Source organism: Protobothrops mucrosquamatus, unplaced genomic scaffold (assembly GCF_001527695.2).
Source record: "Protobothrops mucrosquamatus isolate PMUCROS unplaced genomic scaffold, P.Mucros_1.0 scaffold3233, whole genome shotgun sequence".
Lineage (NCBI taxonomy): Eukaryota > Metazoa > Chordata > Lepidosauria > Squamata > Viperidae > Protobothrops > Protobothrops mucrosquamatus.
The window spans coordinates 218979-227886 of NW_015389229.1; the positions used below are offsets into that span (position 1 = coordinate 218979).

The window sequence follows — 8908 nt, forward strand, 5'->3', positions numbered from 1 at the left end:
CTAACTGCTATCCGCATTTGCAGTCATTTACAGAGATTTTCAATGGACCGGGATCTGGAAAATCAAGGGAATCAAGATATTGTTTCCTTACTGTTTGATTGGCATATTTAACTGTTTAGTGCTGAGTGAGGTTTCAAGCAGCTGTTACTTATTTTCATCTCTGTACCTGTTGGCACTTCTGTTTGGTTGCTAATTGACTCCGACTGAAGCTCCCTGCTGTTTATAGTTTGTAGTCTCACAAAAACAAGCTTTGGGAGAAGCACCCTGCCTTCAGGATTTCTATTGACAGCTTGCTGGTTATTTTGCAATTCCTACTGCTGCAAAACATGGTTTTAAAGGAAAAACAAGAGGAAAAAGTGGAATGGCTCCTTTACAAAAAAAATCCAAAAGGTCCATTAAAAGGAGCTTTGTGCTTGTTAATTCACAAGAAAGAAACCCATTCCCAATCAGGCACTTTCCAGAAGGAATGGCATGATAAATTAAAACCTCTCTGTACTTTTCAGCATTCATGATCCCATCAATATCGGCAACACCACTAGTGGAAATGCAGCCCCAAACCAGGATAGACCACCATGTTTCCCTGAAGGCTACAAATACTCATTTGTCTATCTCCAACTCTTCTCACATATTGTTGACAATCGGATCCAAAAATTTCAAACTTAGATTCATCATAGCATAATACTGATCCTTAGTCCAATTTTTGTGAGCTTCAGCATATCTTAGCATTTTCACTCTGTTCCCCTTCTGCAAGTGTGGGTATCTTGGCTGCTACCCATCCATTAAGACCATTCCTGATTGAGCTTCTTGAGACTGTAGAAAGATCAACTTGGCCTCTTGATGAAGCTGCCAGATGCTGAGTCAGGTCCTTGGTTGATTTCCTCCAATCTCTCAAAGGAACTTCTCATCAGAATTTGAAAATTTCCTTGGCCTTCCAGTCCTCTTTTTTTGTCCTTGACTTCTTGTGATTCCTCAAATTTCCTTAATAACAGCTTGAACATCCATGCAGATTCTCAATCGTCCAAGTCATGGTTGTCCCAAGGTGTTTTTCAAAGGGCAACTGGACTTTCTTGATTGTTTCCTTGAAGAAGTTTTGAAAAAGCTGTAGAATCTTCTTGGATGAGAAGCGATATATTTGCAAGGCAAAAATGAAGACAGTCCAGTTGCATTTTGAAAAACATCTTTGGGACAACAGCTTGAATACCACATCTTGAATATCCAGTTTGTTCATACATGGCTTAGATCAGGGGTGTCAAACTGCCGGCCTGAGGGCTGGATGCGTCATCCGGAAGCTTCGCCCACCCCATTGCCGGCAATGGCAAAACCGTCCTGATATGCGCGATGTCATGTGACGTTGCGAGTTTGACATGTCTGACTTAGATGAAGAGATTGAAGGGGAACTCATCAAATTTGCAGAGGACACCCAGTTGGGGGGAATAGCCAACACTTTTGAAGATAAGCACAAGATTCAGAAAGATCTTGATACATGTGAGCATTGGGCCCTTTCCAGCAAAATGCAATTCAGTGGTGAGAAAAATAAGATCTTACACTTAGGCAAGAAAAGCTAAATGCACAGCTATATAAGCTGTTGTACCTTTTTCAACAGCAATAACTGTGAGAGGGATCTCAAAACACTATGAGATAGCAGTGTGCTGTAACTGCCTAAAAAGTCAATTCAGCCCTAGAATGATCAAAAACAGTTCCAACCGAGAATCGAGGAGAAAGTTCCTGTCTGTGAGAAAAGTGGAATGACTTGCCTCTAGAAGTTGTGGATGCTCCATCAATGGAGGTGTTGAATAGGAGATTCCACAGCCATTTTTCCAGATGGGAATAGNGATGGGAATAGGGTCTCGTGCTTGGAGACTTGGTCCCTTCCAAATCTTATTCTGTAATTCTGTAAGAACTTCATGAACTTTTAAGGGCTCAGCATGCAGCTAATCTTCACAAGCTAAGTAGTGTCACATTTCACTATTTCACTTGGCTCAGTTGCAAAGAGAGCTTGCTGTGAGTCTGGAAATGACTAGATGGCATGTGATCAGTGAAAACATCTTGCAAATGCCTCTGGTGGAGACGGGACAAGCCTATTTTTCAGCCTCCTACCCAGAGATGGTCAGATAGTGACTAGAAAGCCAACAATAGAATAGCGCCCTCTCTGATTGAACGTAAAGGAGTTAAAACCATCAAGTACTGTATTGCTAGAAAGGCTTGGAGGAGAGGAGACGTACAGGGGAACTTCCTCTACCCTCCGTATCGCTTATGGGAGGAGGGTTGCGTGCGGAGACGCTCTCGCTTTCTTGCAAGGGTGGAAGCATCAGCAGGAAGGTGAGTTGAGGGCAGGTTGGAGGACAGGCCGGGAGCGAGTCGGGCTCTTTGGTTCCCTCCACGCAGTGTTTCTCAACCTTGACAATTTTAAGGCATGTGGACTTCAACTCCCAGAATTCCACAGCCAGCAATGCTGGCTGTGGAATTCTGGGAGTTGAAGTCCACATGCCTTAAAATTGTCAAGGTTGAGAAACACTGCAGTGTGGAAGCAGAGAAGCAACTAGCCCAGAAGTAGGCAACCTTGGTTCTTTTATGACTCGTGGACTTCAACTCCCAGAATTCCTGAGCCAGCCATGCTGAGGGGAAAGGGAGAGGTTTCCAAGCTGAGCCATGATGGCTCAGTGATTCTGGGAGTTGAAGTCCACGAGTCATAAAAGAGCCAAGGTTGCCTATCCCTGGTGTAGGGTCTCCTGCTTGAGCAGGGGGTTGGACTAGAACAGGGGTAGGCAACCTTGGAATTCTGGGAGTTGCAGTCCAGGAGTCATAAAAGAACCAAGGTTGCCTACCCCTGAACTAGACTATAAAATAACAGTTGGAGGTCATCTAGTCCAATGTCCTTCTCAATCAGGAGACCTTATACATTTCAGGCAAATGGCTGTCCACGCTCTTGTTAAAAACCTCCAGTGATGGAGCACCCACAACCTCTGGAGGCAAAACCCAATTTTTTTTCCCACTAGTTCATTGTTCTCCCTGTCAGGAAATTTCTCCTTGCTTCTTGTCTCACCTTCTGGTGCTTAGGAAAATTGGCTGACCCCCCCCCCCCCCTCCAGCCTTCTTCATTGTGGCAGCCCCTTAAATATTGTAACAGGGCTATCATGTCATCCCTACTCCTTTTTTTACATTAGACTGGACAGGGGTAGGCAACCTTGGCTCTTTTATGACTCGTGGACTTCAACTCCCAGAATTCCTGAGCCAGCCATGCTGAGGGGAAAGGGAGAGTTTCCAAGCGGAGCCATGCTGGCTCAGGGATTCTGGGAGTTGAAGTCCATGATTCATAAAAGAGCCAAGGTTCCCCACCACTGGACTAGACATACCCAATTCCTGCAACTGTTCTTCATGTTTTAATCTCAAGCTCCCAAATATGTTTGTTGCTCTTTCGTTTCATCTCTCTTAGTCAATATTAATTCCAGTATAGCTGACCTTCTAATTCCCTCCTCTACCTTTTGGATGACAAACTTGTCAGGTTCGTCAGGAACCGTTAAGAACACACTGGGTAACAATTTTTCTGGAATGGTAGAGGGTCTTCCTGGCTGAGCAGGGGACTGGACTAGAAGATTTCTAAGGTCCCTTTCAACTGTGTTGTTGTGTTATGAACCTGCTGTTTTATTGGCTGATCTGCCACTGTATCTTATGAGATTTTTTATTTTTTACTTTCACATCTAGCCAACAAACACGGTACTTCCTATTGGTGTCCCATCCAACCAGGTTCAACTAAAAAATAGCTAAGGAGGAACCTTTTCAGGTGTTCAGGTTGTATAGGTAATCCTCACTTACCATTTGTTCCCTGAGCCTTCGAAGTTACAATGGCACTGTAAAAGCAGACATACACCTGGTCCACAAATTTGTGGTCATCGTAGCACTTAATCAGTGACCACACGTCAGCACTTCCTGTAGGTATGAAGGTGCAGGAAAAGGAGTTGCATCAATTGAGGGTCTGCCAATTGATGCACATTTATGAGGGTTGCAGCATCCACACTCATCATCCCTATTTGTGAACTTCCCAGCTACCGTGTTTCCCCAAAAATAAGACCGGGACTTTTTTTTTTTTTTTGCCTCCAAAAGAGGCACCTAGTCTTATTTTCAGGAGGGTGTCTTTTTTACTCACCTCCGGCACCAGCAGCCTTGCCCAGCCAGCCCACTTCTTCTGCGGCCGAAGGAGCGGCTTCATTCTGCAGCTGGGAATGGAGCTTCGGCCTGCATTTTGCAGTCAGGCTTTTCCGGAAAGCCACTGCAGCCGAGAACCGAGCTATGGATTGAACCCATAACTCGATTCTCGGCTGCAGTGGCCTTCCGGAAAGGCCCCTGACTGTGAAATGCAGGCCTGGGGACGCCACAGAAGAAGTGGGCTGGCGAGGAGAGGCCTAGCTGCAAGGTAAGTGGGTGCGGGACATGTGGGGCAGGTCCATATCTGTGCCTCGCCCCAAAACTAGGGCTTATTTTTGGGGTAGGTCTTACTTTTGGGAAAACATGGTAGCTTCTGATAAGCAAAATCAGTGGGGATGCCAGCAGGAAGTTGCAAGTCAAGGTCATGTGAAATTGCCTTTCACAACCTACAGTGACTTGTTTAACAACTGCAGAGTTACAGATGTTCAGAACAAAGTTCTTCCTTACATTTGAGATGCCTTTATACATTCTGGACAATTTGTCCAGTCTTAGATACCAACAGTATATTTATAAAAGTTTTCTTTTAAATTATAGTTTAATGTGAATTTTAGATCTCTGGTCCACGTATTCTCCCATTGTTCAAGCATTATGTTACATCCAAAGTTCTTTGCCCACTGACCCATACAATGCTTTACATACTCATTCTCCAAGTTCTATTTCAATTACAGTTTATAAAACTTCGCAATAATATGTTCAACACTACCACACAATAGCATTTCCAACTTGTTTTTCACAAAATGAATTCCATAGCTCTTTTTGTCTAGTTTAAATCTTTCTTTCAACTGTAAATACGTAAACCAAGGGCAAACACATCCTTCTGATTCCAACTTCTCTTTAGATTTCAGGATAACGTTACCATAATTGAAAGATATTATTTGATTATAACTCTACCCGTCTGGCCTCGCCACCATTTCTTTTCTTAAAAAGAGTTCCTGGGGAGACAGCCAAAGAGGCATCTTCCTAGAGAACCTTATTTTATATTTCTTTCAAATTCTGAGAATGGCACGTCAAACAAAGTGATTATTATAATCAACATTTGCTTTAACCTGATCATACCATAAATAACTGTGCCATCAAAATCTTAATTCATGGGCCTCTAGTGTCAAGATTCTGATTGACAAACCCAACCAAGCAAACATCATCGAGACATTCTGATCTCTTAATGTAAAACTTTATTGAGTACATCATTTCGGCATGTATGAAAGCAAAACCAGCTCTGGCAAAACCCCACCCAACCCCACATAATAAAAGCATCGAATACTCCCTCCTCCTTGGTCAGGTCACGTTGCCCAATTAAATGGAAAAATATTGTTATGAGAAAGTGTCTCTGGGTCTAATCAGAAACCTGGTGATGCTGTCCTTGATTCTCATGGTCTGGCTTCTTGATCTTTAAAATTTGCATCCCAATCCCTTTTCCTCCCCCACCCCACAAGTTCGTTGGCAAGCTGAGAAACAATAACTGTAACTCCAGCAAACCGTGTTTCAAAACTTGACATCTAGCTCAAGTAATCTCTAATAATTGTAATACTAAAAATTTATTGACCTAAGTCAGGGGTAGGCAACCTTGGCTCTTTTATGACCCATGGATTTCAACTCCCAGAATTCCAGAGTCAGTATAGCTGATTAAGGAATTCTGGGAGTTGAGGTCCATGAGTCATAAAAGAGCCGAGGTTGCCCACCCCTGACCTAAGTCAACAAGTTTATTTCATGATTGAATGGATATTTGAACTTTGGTCTTGGTTATCTTAAATGTGTCAAATGAATCATAGTTATTTAAGAGGCTATTGTGGCATGTTTGTTTTTCACTTGTATACTTTTTCATTTCAAGTCTTCTGCAAACATTGTATAAACAATAAAGGTTACACTGTTATTTAAATCTTATAGATAAAGAGGATGCCAATAAGAGCACTCCAGACAACTGAGAATAACAAGCAACACTGAAAAGGAAAGGAAATCACAGCAGAAATCAAAATATTTTCCATTTCCTTCACAAAAACGCACAATTCTCCTTCCCCAGCAGGTGATAGACGAAAGAGAGAAAATCAAGAAGAGATTTCAAACTGGAAAAAGTAGAGCATGCGGAATTCAAGGATACAAACATGAAAAAGTCAATGGAAATTATTTTTCCATTCAGAAAAATAGGGAACTATCTAGAAGTCACTGGAGAGAAAAAGATCATTTGGAAAGCCATGGCAGGCAGACAGTAATGCTGCCCTCGCTCTGGGAGCAAGACAAGAGTAGCTTCAAGCAAAGCAACACTAAACAAGGGATCACACATAATTTTGGCGTCCTCAAGAATATCAGTGGTGGAAAAGCTTATTATGGGAAAGGTGCAGATTTCAAATCACAGATAATTATGAACAAAATGATCCATATTGGAGAAAAGCTATACAAATACTCTGAATATATCAAAAGCCCTTCTCAAAAAAAAAACTCCCTGGTGGTTCATGGAAGGACGCACGAAGGAGAGGAGCCCCACAGGTGCTCCCAATGCAGTAAATGATTTGTGAGCATGGCCACTTGGTGATACATTAGAGGTGTCACACCAGGGAGAAACCCTTTCAATGTTCTGATTGTGTGAAAAGTTTCAGTCAGAACTCCAGCCTGGTGATACACCAGAGGATGCAAACAGAAAAGAAATCATATGACTGTCTTGATTGTGGGAAACGTTTCATTGCAAATTCTCATCTTGTGAGACACCAGAGGATACACACAGGAGAGAAACCCTTTGAATGTCCTGACTGTGGGAAAAGTTTCAGTCAGAAATCTGGCCTGGTGATACACCAGAGGACTCACACAGGAGAGAAACCCTTTGAATGTCCTGGTTGTGGGAAAAGGTTCAGTCACAGTTCCAGTCTGGTAGCACACCAGAGGATTCACACAGGAGAAAAACCATTTGAATGTCCTGACTGTGGGAAAACTTTCAGTCATAACTATGAACAGGTGATACACCACAGAAATCACACAGGAGAGAAACCATATGAGTGCCCAGTTTGTGGGAAAAGTTTCAGTCAGAATTCTAACCTGGTGCAACACCAGAGGACGCACACAGGAGAGAAACCGTATGAGTGTTCAGATTGTGGGAAAAGGTTCAGTCACAGATCCAATCTAGTGACACACCAGAGGATTCATATAGGAGCGAAATCTTTTGAATGCCCTGATTGTGGGAAACGTTTCGTTCAAAATGCTTACCTTGTAAAACACCAGAGGACTCACAGAGGACAGAAATCATATGAATGTCCAGACTGTGGGAGAAGTTTCATTAGAAAATTCCAGCTCACGAGTCACCAGAGAATACATACAGGAGAGAAACCTTTTGAATGTCCAGATTGTGGGAAAAGTTTCAGTCACAATTCCAGCCTGGTGAAACACCAACGGACTCACACAGGAGAGAAACGCTTTGAATGTGCTCTTTGTGGGAAAAGTTTCAGTCAGAATTCCAGCCTGGTGATACACCAGAGGAGTCACACGGGAGAGAAACCATATGAGTGTCCAGTTTGTGGTAAACGTTTCAGTCACAATTCCAACCTAATGAAACATCAGAAGACTCACACAGGAGAGAAACCATTTGAATGTCTTGATTGTGGGAAAAGTTTCAGTCAGAATTATGAACTGGTGATACACCAGAGAAATCACACAGGAGAGAAACCATATGAGTGTCCAGTTTGTGGGAAAAGTTTCAGTTACAATTCCAGTCTAGTGAACCATCAGAGGATTCACACAGGAGAGAAACCATATAAGTGTCCAGAGTGTGGGAAAAGTTTCAATCAGAATTCCAATCTGGTGAAACACCAAAACACACATACAGGAGATAAACCTTTTGAATGTCCTATTTGTGGGAAAAGTTTTAGTCGGTACTGCAACCTGATGAACCACCAGAGGACTCACACAGGAGAGAAACCATATGAGTGTCCAGTTTGTGGGAAAACTTTCAGTCACAATTCCTACCTGGTGAACCACCAGAGGACTCACACAGGAGAGAAATTATATGAGTGTCCAGATTGTGGGAAAGGTTTTATTAGAAAATTTCAGCTCACCAGTCACCAGAGAACTCACACAGGAGAGAAACCGTATGAGTGTCCAGTTTGTGGGAAAAGTTTCAGTCACAATTCCAGCCTGATGAAGCACCAGAGAAATCACACAAATGAGAAACCATATAAGTGTCCAGATTGTGACAAAAGTTTCATTATAAAATTGCAGCTCAGGAGTCACCAGAGGACTCACACAGGAGAGAAACCGTATGAGTGTCCTATTTGTGGCAAATTTTTCATTAGAAATTCCCACCTCTTGAGACACCAGAGGACTCACACAGGAAAAAAACCCTTTGAATGTCCAGTTTGTGGGAAAAGTTTCAGTCAGAATTCAAACCTGGTGAAACACCAGAGGACTCACATCGGGGAGAGCTTTCAAATGTCCAATCTATGGGTGGTACTTCAGGTGTAAACCTCCCCTTATTGAACGCAAGAAAATAGACACAAGGCAAAATTTGATGAATTTAGAACACTTGAATTTCATTTCTGATCTCTAATTGAGTGTGTAGGTGAGAAATTGACTATTTGAATTCTGGCCTGATGCTTTTAAGTTAACACATCTCAGATTTAGACCAGTAGGTGGAGAGAAAAAACGTGGAAATTGTTAGTTTGATAAAGGCTATCCATATTTTGTTATAAGCAGAAGTTTCTGGATATTTCCTTTTGCAGAAGTT

The 8908-nt window shown here is 42.4% G+C and overlaps 1 protein-coding gene and 1 pseudogene across 1 annotated transcript in view; one reads left to right on the forward strand and one right to left on the reverse strand.

Annotated features, from left to right (window-relative positions):
• Positions 1–8908, reverse strand: part of LOC107297320 — a 97583-nt gene that overhangs the window by 78360 nt on the left and 10315 nt on the right. The gene's annotated exons all lie outside the window — the stretch shown is intronic.
• LOC107297326 overlaps positions 6624–8908 on the forward strand; it is a 78691-nt pseudogene continuing 76406 nt past the window's right edge.